The 14,410-nt window shown below is 57.2% G+C and overlaps 1 protein-coding gene and 1 long non-coding RNA gene across 2 annotated transcripts in view; both read left to right on the plus strand.

The window, feature by feature from the left end:
• LOC138296932 (zinc finger protein 585A-like) overlaps window positions 1-14,410 on the plus strand; it is a 166,544-nt gene that overhangs the window by 36,233 nt on the left and 115,901 nt on the right. The window lies entirely within an intron of this gene.
• The window catches only part of LOC138295301 (uncharacterized), a 33,577-nt gene continuing 20,958 nt past the window's right edge, over window positions 1,792-14,410 (plus strand). Inside the window, exon 1 of the long non-coding RNA XR_011203568.1 lies at window positions 1,792-1,928. This is a non-coding gene — a long non-coding RNA (uncharacterized lncRNA). The remainder of the gene's footprint in view (window positions 1,929-14,410) is intronic.

The raw sequence follows: 14,410 nt of genomic DNA on the forward strand, positions 1-14,410 counted from the left end.
GTATATCTGTGTATTGTGTTTTCTTATGATATTGTGCAAGTGACACTAGTGGTACTGTAGGAGCTTCACTCGTCTCCTAGTTCAGCCTAAGCTGCTCTGCTAAGCTACCATTATCTATCAGCCTAAGCTGCTAGACACCCTATATACTAATAAGGGATAACTGGGCCTGGTGCAAGGTGTAAGTACCCCTTGGTACTCACTACAAGCCAGTCCAGTCTCCTACACCCGATCAGAAATGCATTTCAGTGACTGAAAGAACTGTTCATCTATGTCACCATGGGTTCTGTTGGTTGGATACAGGTGTCAGGTATTTAACCATATTTCTGAAGCACAAGCAACAAATACTGCACACAGCCATTCAACAAATGCATTGTTATTCCCTCATTATAAGGGTTTTCACATGCATTCCCACAAAAGCATTCAACAAATGTATTGTTATTCCCCCATTATACAGGTTTTCATGTGCATTCTAAAGGCACAGGCAGTTGTGTATTTACATAGATTCTTTGTGCCCACACACTTCGTAACATACTGCACATTAAAAGGGTGTGGGTGAAAATGGGAGTAAAAAATCAAACATTAGGCTCCCACCCTTTTTTATGTTGTGGGTGCTGCTTCATAGGAAAGTGTGAGGAACACGCCGCTGTTGTCAAACTCTACTCTGGCCAAGGTAAGGAACCTGTTAGAAAGGACTCAGACATGACCCCTTTAGAGTCTCACTTCAGGTACCAACTTTTGCAGTACATATTATGCAGGTATTTACTTATTTCATCAAGGGTAACATGTTGCCACTGCACCTGTTCATGCTCCCCAAAAATCTAGCTGCACAACTTTGTGCATGTCTTGCTTCTGTTTATATTTGCACAGCACGTTCTTACAAACACTCCTGGCCCATCATTTGAATCATGGGATATTTCATTTTTACTTTGCCACATTTTGTAAAAGTACACAAAAAGTGATGTATGGAATGCTTGAGTTAATCTCAGCCACTGGTAATTGCTCGGCTTGGTAGTTAGGGCTAGACTGTTCCCATTGGAGCAGGATCAAGACTGATTTGCATATAACGGGGTCCAAACTGGGGTGGCGTGGTGGACTAAGTAATGGTGGATTAGAATACAGCCTGAGTGATTACCAGTGGCTGAGATTAATTCAAGCGTTCCACCCATCACCGTTTTATATACACTTTGTAAAAGAACGCTAGTTGAACTATTTGAAGTGAGATGGCCATGTATATGCTAACACTCTAAGGGGCGTAACATAGGGGTATTGTTTACATCTCTAATATACTTGAAATAGGAGCTATTATAAAACTTTAAAAGTTGATAGGGTAGGACATCATGGGTGCCAATGCTACGAAAGAGAAAGGCGCAATGCGTGATTAGTTGCTTGTATCAGAGAGATTGTGCACCACAGCTTCATAACTGTGCGGTCACAGTGGCCGTATAGGGAACCAGGTTCGAGTCTCGGGCTCAGCTCAACACCCTGTGATCCTGGGCAAATCTCTCAAAGTGCCCAAGGGTAGAGAGAATGCGTGTGAGCTCGTGTAATCAAAGTACTGGTGCTCGTGTGAAGCGCTGAATAAAACTGTAAAAACTAATAATAAATGTGCAATTTCAGTCTCGGGCCGAGGAGAAGGAGCGCATGCTCAGATGAGGCCAGAGCTCAGCGCCCTCGATGCTGACGTCAGAAACACAGGTGCGCAGATGTTTAAACTCAAGACAGCTGCTGGTGACGTCAGAGACACGGACGAGTATGCGCAGATGTGCATCTGCGAGGCTGTGTCGTCAGAGACGGAGGTGCGCATGCGCAGGTGTGTTTCAGAGCCGCGACCCTGCGGAGCTGCTGACGTCAAAGACAGACGTGCACAGGTGTTTCAGCGGTGGGACCAATGCGGGGCTGTGACGTCAGAGAGACGTGCGCATGCGCAGGTGCGTTTCATAGCTGGGACCCATGCGGGGCCGTGACGCCAGGGGTGCGCATGCGCAGATGTGCAGTCCCCCCTTCCTCTGCACAGCACCCCAGCTGCAGCAGAGCTGGGAGCAGAGGGTGAGTGCAGGTGCACCTCGCAGCTTTCATCTACTTAGGAGGGTATTACCCAGCTTTAATAATCATTCACAGATCTCTTAGAGAGCTGTCACAGTCCTTTTCACTCATAAATTCTTTTTTGCGGTTTTGATTTGTTTCGAGAGCGGCTAATATTGGATTTCACTGCTTTTCATCATTTATGTTACGGTGTGCACAAATACAACCCAAGGCAGGTGGAACAGCGAGCAGGCGGTGCTGCACGTGAGCGGCATTGAAAGTTTGTAAACAAAGTTGTGAGGCCTGGAGGGACACTTACAGCACGAACCCCCCGTGTGCAGCTGAAGGGGCATTCTGTGACGGCCCCCAGGCACCTCCCTCCCTGGAGCAGCTGTAAAGCATCTGCAGAGCTCCTGCTGGTACTTATGAGCTGTCTCCCTGGTCTGCTTCTTCTCCCCTAGCCCTCCTTGATGCTCCTGCTCCCGTGTGTGTGTCTCCCTGCATCCCTCCATGATGCTCCTGCCTGTGTGTGTGTCTCCCCGCATCCCTCCATGATGCTCCTGCTCCTGTGTGTCTCCCCGCAGCATCCCTCCATGATGCTCCTGCCCATGTGTGTCTCCCCGCATCCCTCCATGATGCTCCTGCTCCTGTGTGTCTCCCCGCAGCATCCCTCCATGATGCTCCTTCTCCCGTGTGTGTCTCCCTGCATCCCTCCATGATGCTCCTGCCTGTGTGTGTGGCTTCCCGCATCCCTCCATGATGCTCCTGCTCCCGTGTGTGTCTCCCCGCATCCCTCCATGATGCTCCTGCCTGTGTGTGTCTCCCCGCATCCCTCCATGATGCTCCTGCCTGTGTGTGGCTCCCCGCATCCCTCCATGATGCTCCTGCCTGTGTGTGTGGCTTCCCGCATCCCTCCATGATGCTCCTGCTCCCGTGTGTGTCTCCCCGCATCCCTCCATGATGCTCCTGCCTGTGTGTGTCTCCCCGCATCCCTCCATGATGCTCCTGCCTGTGTGTGTGGCTTCCCGCATCCCTCCATGATGCTCCTGCTCCCGTGTGTGTCTCCCCGCATCCCTCCATGATGCTCCTGCCTGTGTGTGTCTCCCCGCATCCCTCCATGATGCTCCTGCCTGTGTGTGTCTCCCTGCATCCCTCCATGATGCTCCTGCCTGTGTGTGTCTCCCCGCATCCCTCTATGATACTCCTGCCTGTGTGTGTCTCCCCGCATCCCTCCATGATGCTCCTGCCCATGTGTGTCTCCCCGCATCCCTCCATGATGCTCCTGCTCCTGTGTGTCTCCCCGCATCCCTCCATGATGCTCCTGCTCCCGTGTGTGTCTCCCCGCATCCCTCCATGATGCTCCTGCTCCTGTGTGTCTCCCCGCAGCATCCCTCCATGATGCTCCTGCCCATGTGTGTCTCCCCGCATCCCTCCATGATGCTCCTGCTCCTGCTCCTGTGTGTCTCCCCGCAGCATCCCTCCATGATGCTCCTGCCCATGTGTGTCTCCCCGCATCCCTCCATGATGCTCCTGCTCCTGTGTGTCTCCCCGCAGCATCCCTCCATGATGCTCCTTCTCCCGTGTGTGTCTCCCTGCATCCCTCCATGATGCTCCTGCCCATGTGTGTCTCCCTGCATCCCTCCATGATGCTCCTGCTCCCGTGTGTGTCTCCCCGCATCCCTCCATAATGCTCCTGCCCGTGTGTGTCTCCCCGCATCCCTCCATGATGCTCCTGCCCATGTGTGTCTCCCCGCATCCCTCCATGATGCTCCTGCCCATGTGTGTCTCCCCGCATCCCTCCATGATGCTCCTGCTCCTGTGTGTCTCCCCGCATCCCTCCATGATGCTCCTTCTCCCGTGTGTGTCTCCCTGCATCCCTCTATGATACTCCTGCCTGTGTGTGTCTCCCCGCATCCCTCCATGATGCTCCTGTGTGTCTCCCCGCAGCATCCCTCCATGATGCTCCTTCTCCCGTGTGTGTCTCCCTGCATCCCTCCATGATGCTCCTGCTCCTGTGTGTATCGCCCCACATCCTCCCATGTGTGTCTCCCCGCATCCCCCCATGGTGCTCCTGCGCGTCTGTTTCTCCCCGCATTCGTGTGTGTCTCCCCACATCCCTCCATGATGCTCCTGTCCGTGTGTGTGTCTCCCCGCATTACTCTATTTCTGCGATGCTCCTGCTCCCATGTGTGTCTCCCTGCATCCCTCCATGATGCTCCTGCCCGAATGTGTCTCCCCGCATCCCTCCATGATGCTCCTGCCCATGTGTGTTTCCCCGCATCCCCCCATGATACTCCTGCCCATGTGTTTCCCCGCGTCCCTCCATGATGCTCCTGTGTGTATCGCCCCACATCCTCCCATGTGTGTCTCCCCACATCCCCCCATGATGCTCCTGCGCGTCTGTTTCTCCCCGCATCCGTGTGTGCCTCCCCGCATCCCTCCACAATGCTCCTTCCCATGTGTTTCCCCGCATCCCTCCATGATGCTCCTGTGTATCGCCCCACATCCTCCCATGTGTGTCTCCCCGCATCCCCCCATGATGCTGCTGCGCGTCTGTTTCTCCCCGCTTCCGTGTGTGTCTCCCCACATCCCTCTGTGATGCTCCTGCTCCCATGTGTGTCTCCCCACATCCCTCCATGATGCTCCTGTCCGTGTGTGTGTCTCCCGCATTACTCTATTTCTGTGATGCTCCTGCTCCCATGTGTGTGTCTCCCTGCATCCCTCTATGATGCTCCTGTCTGTGTGTGCATCTCCCAGCATCCCTCCATGATGCTCCTGCCCATGTGTATCTCCCCGCATCCCCCGTGATGCTCCTGCCCATGTGTGTCTCCACGCATCCGTGTGTGTCTCCCCCCATCCCTCCAGAATGCTCCTGCCCATGTGTGTCTCCCGCATCCCTCCTTGATGCTCCTGCTCCCGTGTGTCTCCCCGCATCCCTCCATGATGCTCCTGCCCGTCTGTGATTCCCTGCATCCGTGTGTCTCCCCGCATCCCTCTGCAATGCTCCTGTGTGTGTCTCCCTTCATCCCTCCATGATGCTCCTGCCCATGTGTGTCTCCTTGCATCCCTCCATGATGCTCCTGCCCGTGTGTGTCTCCCCGCATCCCTCCATGATGCTCCTGCCTGTGTGTGTCTCCCCACATCCGTGTGTGTCTCCCCGAATCACTCCATGATGCTCCTGCCCTTGTATGTTTCCCTGCATCCCTCCATGATGCTCCTGCTCCCGTGTGTATCTCCCCGCATCCTCCCATATGTGTCTCCCCGCATCCCCCATGATGCTCCTGCGCGTCTCTCTTTTGCATCTGTGTGTGTCTCCCCACATCCCTCCACAATGCTCCTGCCCATATGTGTCTTCCCACATCGCTCTATTTCTGTGATGCTCCTGCTCCTGTGTGTGTGTCTCCTTGCATCCCTCTATGATGCTTCTGCCCATATGTGTGTCTCTCAGCATCCGTCCATGATGCTCCTGCCCATGTGTATCTCCCCGCCTCCCCCAATGATGCTCCTGCCCATGTGTGTCTCCCCGCATCCCCCCAAGATGGTCCTGCCCGCGTGTGTCTCCACGCATCCGTGTGTATCTGCCCGCATCCCTCAAGAATGCTTCTGCCCGTGTGTGTCTCCCACATCCCTCCTTGATGCTCCTGCTCCCGTGTGATTCCCCGCATCCCTCCATGATGCTCCTCCCCGTCTGTGTCTCCCTGCATCTGTGTGCCTCCCGCATCCCTCTGTGATGCTCCTGTGTGTCTCCCCTCATCCCTCCATAATGCTCCTGCCCGTGTGTGTCTCCCTGCATCCCTCCATGATGCTCCTTCTCCCGTGTGTGTCTCCCTGCATCCCTCCATGATGCTCCTGCCCATGTGTATCTCCCTGCATCCCTCCATGATGCTCCTTCTCCCGTGTGTGTCTCCCCGCATCCCTCCATGATGCTCCTGCTCCCATGTGTGTCTCCCCGCATCCCTCCATGATGCTCCTACCCATGTGTGTCTCCCCGCATCCCTCCATGATGCTCCTGCCCATGTGTGTCTCCCCGCATCCCTACATGATGCTCCTGCTCCTGTGTGTATCGCCCCACATCCTCCCATGTGTGTCTCCCCGCATCCCCCTATGGTGCTCCTGCGCGTCTGTTTCTCCCCGCATTCGTGTGTGTCTCCCCACATCCCTCCATGATGCTCCTGCTCCCATGTGTGTCTCCCCGCATCCCTCCATGATGCTCCTTCTCCCGTGTGTGTCTCCCCGCATCCCTCCATGATGCTCCTACCCATGTGTGTCTCCCCGCATCCCTCCATGATGCTCCTTCTCCCGTGTGTGTCTCCCTGCATCCCTCCATGATGCTCCTGCCCATGTGTATCTCCCTGCATCCCTCCATGATGCTCCTTCTCCCGTGTGTGTCTCCCCGCATCCCTCCATGATGCTCCTGCCCATGTGTGTCTCCTCGCATCCCTCCATGATGCTCCTGCCCATGTGTGTCTCCCCGCATCCCTCCATGATGCTCCTGCTCCCATGTGTGTCTCCCCGAATCCCTCCATGATGCTCCTACCCATGTGTGTCTCCCCGCATCCCTCCATGATGCTCCTGCCCATGTGTGTCTCCCCGCATCCCTCCATGATGCTCCTGCTCCTGTGTGTATCGCCCCACATCCTCCCATGTGTGTCTCCCCGCATCCCCCCATGGTGCTCCTGCGCGTCTGTTTCTCCCCGCATTCGTGTGTGTCTCCCCACATCCCTCCATGATGCTCCTGTCCGTGTGTGTGTCTCCCCGCATTACTCTATTTCTGCGATGCTCCTGCTCCCATGTGTGTCTCCCCGCATCCCTCCATGATGCTCCTGCCCGAATGTGTCTCCCCGCATCCCTCCATGATGCTCCTGCCCATGTGTGTTTCCCCGCATCCCCCCATGATACTCCTGCCCATGTGTTTCCCCGCGTCCCTCCATGATGCTCCTGTGTGTATCGCCCCACATCCTCCCATGTGTGTCTCCCCACATCCCCCCATGATGCTCCTGCGCGTCTGTTTCTCCCCGCATCCGTGTGTGCCTCCCCGCATCCCTCCACAATGCTCCTGCCCATGTGTTTCCCCGCATCCCTCCATGATGCTCCTGCTCCTGTGTATCGCCCCACATCCTCCCATGTGTGTCTCCCCGCATCCCCCCATGATGCTGCTGCGCGTCTGTTTCTCCCCGCTTCCGTGTGTGTCTCTACACATCCCTCTGTGATGCTCGTGCTCCCATGTGTGTCTCCCCACATCCCTCCATGATGCTCCTGTCGGTGTGTGTGTCTCCCGCATTACTCTATTTCTGTGATGCTCCTGCTTCCATGTGTGTGTCTCCCTGCATCCCTCTATGATGCTCCTGTCTGTGTGTGCATCTCCCTGCATCCCTCCATGATGCTCCTGCTCCCGTGTGTGTCTCCCCGCATCCCTCCATGATGCTCCTGCCCGTGTGTGTCTCCCCGCATCCCCTCCATGATGCTCCTGCCCATGTGTGTCTCCCCGCATCCCTCCATGATGCTCCTGCCCATGTGTGTCTCCCCGCATCCCTCCATGATGCTCCTGCTCCTGTGTGTATCGCCCCACATCCTCCCATGTGTGTCTCCCCGCATCCCCCCATGGTGCTCCTGCGCGTCTGTTTCTCCCCGCATTCGTGTGTGTCTCCCCACATCCCTCCATGATGCTCCTGTCCGTGTGTGTGTCTCCCCGCATTACTCTATTTCTGCGATGCTCCTGCTCCCATGTGTGTCTCCCTGCATCCCTCCATGATGCTCCTGCCCGAATGTGTCTCCCCGCATCCCTCCATGATGCTCCTGCCCATGTGTGTTTCCCCGCATCCCCCCATGATACTCCTGCCCATGTGTTTCCCCGCGTCCCTCCATGATGCTCCTGTGTGTATCGCCCCACATCCTCCCATGTGTGTCTCCCCACATCCCCCCATGATGCTCCTGCGCGTCTGTTTCTCCCCGCATCCGTGTGTGCCTCCCCGCATCCCTCCACAATGCTCCTTCTCATGTGTTTCCCCGCCTCCCTCCATGATGCTCCTGCTCCTGTGTATCGCCCCACATCCTCCCATGTGTGTCTCCCCGCATCCCCCCATGATGCTGCTGCGCGTCTGTTTCTCCCCGCTTCCGTGTGTGTCTCCCCACATCCCTCTGTGATGCTCCTGCTCCCATGTGTGTCTCCCCACATCCCTCCATGATGCTCCTGTCCGTGTGTGTGTCTCCCGCATTACTCTATTTCTGTGATGCTCCTGCTCCCATGTGTGTGTCTCCCTGCATCCCTCTATGATGCTCCTGTCTGTGTGTGCATCTCCCAGCATCCCTCCATGATGCTCCTGCCCATGTGTATCTCCCCGCATCCCCCGTGATGCTCCTGCCCATGTGTGTCTCCACGCATCCGTGTGTGTCTCCCCCCATCCCTCCAGAATGCTCCTGCCCATGTGTGTCTCCCGCATCCCTCCTTGATGCTCCTGCTCCCGTGTGTCTCCCCGCATCCCTCCATGATGCTCCTGCCCGTCTGTGATTCCCTGCATCCGTGTGTCTCCCCGCATCCCTCTGCAATGCTCCTGTGTGTGTCTCCCTTCATCCCTCCATGATGCTCCTGCCCATGTGTGTCTCCTTGCATCCCTCCATGATGCTCCTGCCCGTGTGTGTCTCCCCGCATCCCTCCATGATGCTCCTGCCTGTGTGTGTCTCCCCACATCCGTGTGTGTCTCCCCGAATCACTCCATGATGCTCCTGCCCTTGTATGTTTCCCTGCATCCCTCCATGATGCTCCTGCTCCCGTGTGTATCTCCCCGCATCCTCCCATATGTGTCTCCCCGCATCCCCCATGATGCTCCTGCGCGTCTCTCTTTTGCATCTGTGTGTGTCTCCCCACATCCCTCCACAATGCTCCTGCCCATATGTGTCTTCCCACATCGCTCTATTTCTGTGATGCTCCTGCTCCTGTGTGTGTGTCTCCTTGCATCCCTCTATGATGCTTCTGCCCATATGTGTGTCTCTCAGCATCCGTCCATGATGCTCCTGCCCATGTGTATCTCCCCGCCTCCCCCAATGATGCTCCTGCCCATGTGTGTCTCCCCGCATCCCCCCAAGATGGTCCTGCCCGCGTGTGTCTCCACGCATCCGTGTGTATCTGCCCGCATCCCTCAAGAATGCTTCTGCCCGTGTGTGTCTCCCACATCCCTCCTTGATGCTCCTGCTCCCGTGTGATTCCCCGCATCCCTCCATGATGCTCCTCCCCGTCTGTGTCTCCCTGCATCTGTGTGCCTCCCCGCATCCCTCTGTGATGCTCCTGTGTGTCTCCCCTCATCCCTCCATAATGCTCCTGCCCGTGTGTGTCTCCCTGCATCCCTCCATGATGCTCCTTCTCCCGTGTGTGTCTCCCTGCATCCCTCCATGATGCTCCTGCCCATGTGTATCTCCCTGCATCCCTCCATGATGCTCCTTCTCCCGTGTGTGTCTCCCCGCATCCCTCCATGATGCTCCTGCTCCCATGTGTGTCTCCCCGCATCCCTCCATGATGCTCCTACCCATGTGTGTCTCCCCGCATCCCTCCATGATGCTCCTGCCCATGTGTGTCTCCCCGCATCCCTACATGATGCTCCTGCTCCTGTGTGTATCGCCCCACATCCTCCCATGTGTGTCTTCCCGCATCCCCCCATGGTGCTCCTGCGCGTCTGTTTCTCCCCGCATTCGTGTGTGTCTCCCCACATCCCTCCATGATGCTCCTGCTCCCATGTGTGTCTCCCCGCATCCCTCCATGATGCTCCTTCTCCCGTGTGTGTCTCCCCGCATCCCTCCATGATACTCCTACCCATGTGTGTCTCCCCGCATCCCTCCATGATGCTCCTTCTCCCGTGTGTGTCTCCCTGCATCCCTCCATGATGCTCCTGCCCATGTGTATCTCCCTGCATCCCTCCATGATGCTCCTTCTCCCGTGTGTGTCTCCCCGCATCCCTCCATGATGCTCCTGCCCATGTGTGTCTCCTCGCATCCCTCCATGATGCTCCTGCCCATGTGTGTCTCCCCGCATCCCTCCATGATGCTCCTGCTCCCATGTGTGTCTCCCCGCATCCCTCCATGATGCTCCTACCCATGTGTGTCTCCCCGCATCCCTCCATGATGCTCCTGCCCATGTGTGTCTCCCCGCATCCCTCCATGATGCTCCTGCTCCTGTGTGTATCGCCCCACATCCTCCCATGTGTGTCTCCCCGCATCCCCCCATGGTGCTCCTGCGCGTCTGTTTCTCCCCGCATTCGTGTGTGTCTCCCCACATCCCTCCATGATGCTCCTGTCCGTGTGTGTGTCTCCCCGCATTACTCTATTTCTGCGATGCTCCTGCTCCCATGTGTGTCTCCCCGCATCCCTCCATGATGCTCCTGCCCGAATGTGTCTCCCCACATCCCTCCATGATGCTCCTGCCCATGTGTGTTTCCCCGCATCTCCCCATGATACTCCTGCCCATGTGTTTCCCCGCGTCCCTCCATGATGCTCCTGTGTGTATCGCCCCACATCCTCCCATGTGTGTCTCCCCACATCCCCCCATGATGCTCCTGCGCGTCTGTTTCTCCCCGCATCCGTGTGTGCCTCCCCGCATCCCTCCACAATGCTCCTGCCCATGTGTTTCCCCGCATCCCTCCATGATGCTCCTGCTCCTGTGTATCGCCCCACATCCTCCCATGTGTGTCTCCCCGCATCCCCCCATGATGCTGCTGCGCGTCTGTTTCTCCCCGCTTCCGTGTGTGTCTCTACACATCCCTCTGTGATGCTCGTGCTCCCATGTGTGTCTCCCCACATCCCTCCATGATGCTCCTGTCCGTGTGTGTGTCTCCCGCATTACTCTATTTCTGTGATGCTCCTGCTCCCATGTGTGTGTCTCCCTGCATCCCTCTATGATGCTCCTGTCTGTGTGTGCATCTCCCAGCATCCCTCCATGATGCTCCTGCCCATGTGTATCTCCCCGCATACCCCGTGATGCTCCTGCCCGTGTGTGTCTCCACGCATCCGTGTGTGTCTCCCCCCATCCCTCCAGAATGCTCCTGCCCATGTGTGTCTCCCGCATCCCTCCTTGATGCTCCTGCTCCCGTGTGTCTCCCCGCATCCCTCCATGATGCTCCTGCCCGTCTGTGATTCCCTGCATCCGTGTGTCTCCCCGCATCCCTCTGCAATGCTCCTGTGTGTGTCTCCCCTCATCCCTCCATGATGCTCCTGCCCATGTGTGTCTCCTTGCATCCCTCCATGATGCTCCTGCCCGTGTGTGTCTCCCCGCATCCCTCCATGATGCTCCTGCCTGTGTGTGTCTCCCCACATCCGTGTGTGTCTCCCCGAATCACTCCATGATGCTCCTGCCCTTGTATGTTTCCCTGCATCCCTCCATGATGCTCCTGCTCCCGTGTGTATCTCCCCGCATCCTCCCATATGTGTCTCCCCGCATCCCCCATGATGCTCCTGCGCGTCTCTCTTTTGCATCTGTGTGTGTCTCCCCACATCCCTCCACAATGCTCCTGCCCATATGTGTCTTCCCACATCGCTCTATTTCTGTGATGCTCCTGCTCCTGTGTGTGTGTCTCCCTGCATCCCTCTATGATGCTTCTGCCCATACGTGTGTCTCTCAGCATCCGTCCATGATGCTCCTGCCCATGTGTATCTCCCCGCCTCCCCCAATGATGCTCCTGCCCATGTGTGTCTCCCCGCATCCCCCCAAGATGGTCCTGCCCGCGTGTGTCTCCACGCATCCGTGTGTATCTGCCCGCATCCCTCAAGAATGCTTCTGCCCGTGTGTGTCTCCCACATCCCTCCTTGATGCTCCTGCTCCCGTGTGATTCCCCGCATCCCTCCATGATGCTCCTCCCCGTCTGTGTCTCCCTGCATCTGTGTGCCTCCCCGCATCCCTCTGTGATGCTCCTGTGTGTCTCCCCTCATCCCTCCATAATGCTCCTGCCCGTGTGTGTCTCCCTGCATCCCTCCATGATGCTCCTGCCCATGTGTGTCTCCCCGCATCCCTCCATGATGCTCCTGCTCCCATGTGTGTCTCCCCGCATCCCTCCATGATGCTCCTTCTCCCGTGTGTGTCTCCCCGCATCCCTCCATGATGCTCCTACCCATGTGTGTCTCCCCGTATCCCTCCATGATGCTCCTGCCCATGTGTGTCTCCCCGCATCCCTCCATGATGCTCCTGCTCCTGTGTGTATCGCCCCACATCCTCCCATGTGTGTCTCCCCGCGTCCCCCCATGGTGCTCCTGCGCGTCTGTTTCTCCCCGCATTCGTGTGTGTCTCCCCACATCCCTCCATGATGCTCCTGTCCGTGTGTGTGTCTCGCCGCATTACTCTATTTCTGCGATGCTCCTGCTCCCATGTGTGTCTCCTCGCATCCCTCCATGATGCTCCTGCCCGAATATGTCTCCCCGCATCCCTCCATGATGCTCCTGCCCATGTGTGTTTCCCCGCATCCCCCCATGATACTCCTGCCCATGTGTTTCCCCGCGTCCCTCCATGATGCTCCTGTGTGTATCGCCCCACATCCTCCCATGTGTGTCTCCCCACATCCCCCCATGATGCTCCTGCGTGTCTGTTTCTCCCCGCATCCGTGTGTGCCTCCCCGCATCCCTCCACAATGCTCCTGCCCATGTGTTTCCCCGCATCCCTCCATGATGCTCCTGCTCCTGTGTATCGCCCCACATCCTCCCATGTGTGTCTCCCCGCATCCCCCCATGATGCTCCTGTGCGCCTGTTTCTCCCCGCTTCCGTGTGTGTCTCCCCACATCCCTCTGTGATGCTCCTGCTCCCATGTGTGTTCCCCCACATCCCTCCATGATGCTCCTGTCCGTGTGTGTGTCTCCCGCATTACTCTATTTCTGTGATGCTCTTGCTCCCATGTGTGTGTCTCCCTGCATCCCTCTATGATGCTCCTGTCTGTGTGTGCATCACCCAGCATCCCTCCATGATGCTCCTGCCCATGTGTATCTCCCTGCATCCCCCGTGATGCTCCTGCCCGTGTGTGTCTCCACGCATCCGTGTGTGTCTCCCCCATCCCTCCAGAATGCTCCTGCCCATGTGTGTCTCCCGCATCCCTCCTTGATGCTCCTGCTCCCGTGTGCCTCCCCGCATCCCTCCATGATGCTCCTGCCCGTCTGTGATTCCCTGCATCCGTGTGTCTCCCCGCATCCCTCTGCAATGCTCCTGTGTGTGTCTCCCCTCATCCCTCCATGATGCTCCTGCCCATGTGTGTCTCCTTGCATCCCTCCATGATGCTCCTGCCCGTGTGTGTCTCCCCGCATCCCTCCATGATGCTCCTGCCTGTGTGTGTCTCCCCACATCCGTGTGTGTCTCCCCGAATCACTCCATGATGCTCCTGCCCTTGTATGTTTCCCTGCATCCCTCCATGATGCTCCTGCTCCCGTGTGTATCTCCCCGCATCCTCCCATATGTGTCTCCCCGCATCCCCCATGATGCTCCTGCGCGTCTCTCTTTTGCATCTGTGTGTGTCTCCCCACATCCCTCCACAATGCTCCTGCCCATATGTGTCTTCCCGCATCGCTCTATTTCTGTGATGCTCCTGCTCCTGTGTGTGTGTCTCCCTGCATCCCTCTATGATGCTTCTGCCCATATGTGTGTCTCCCAGCATCCGTCCATGATGCTCCTGCCCATGTGTATCTCCCCGCCTCCCCCAATGATGCTCCTGCCCATGTGTGTCTCCCCGCATCCCCCCAAGATGGTCCTGCCCGCGTGTGTCTCCACGCATCCGTGTGTATCTGCCCGCATCCCTCAAGAATGCTTCTGCCCGTGTGTGTCTCCCACATCCCTCCTTGATGCTCCTGCTCCCGTGTGATTCCCCGCATCCCTCCATGATGCTCCTCCCTGTCTGTGTCTCCCTGCATCTGTGTGCCTCCCCGCATCCCTCTGTGATGCTCCTGTGTGTCTCCCCTCATCCCTCCATAATGCTCCTGCCCGTGTGTGTCTCCCTGCATCCCTCCATGATGCTTCTGCTCATGTGTGTGTCTCCCCTGATCCCTCCATGATGCTCCTACCCGTGTGTGCGTCTCCCCGCATCATGCTACTGCTCCTGTGAGTGTCTCCCCATATCCCTCCATGGTGCTGCTGCTCCCTTGTGTGTTTTCCCACATCCCTCCATGTTTCTCCTGCCCATGTGTGTCTCCCCACATCTGTGTGCCTCCCTGCATACCTCTGTGATGCTCCTACCCGTGTGTGTCTCCCGCATCCATCCGTGATGCTACTGCTCCTGTGTGTGTCTCCCTGCATCCCTCCATGATGCTCCTGCCCTCGTGTGTGTTTCTCTGCATCCATCCATGATGCATCTGCTCCCATGTGTATCTCCCTGCATTACTCCATAATGCTCCAGCCTGTGTGTGTGGCTTCCCGCATCCCTCCATAATGCTC

The sequence above is a fragment of the Pleurodeles waltl genome, chromosome 5, assembly GCF_031143425.1.
Source record: "Pleurodeles waltl isolate 20211129_DDA chromosome 5, aPleWal1.hap1.20221129, whole genome shotgun sequence".
Taxonomy (NCBI): Eukaryota; Metazoa; Chordata; class Amphibia; order Caudata; family Salamandridae; genus Pleurodeles; species Pleurodeles waltl.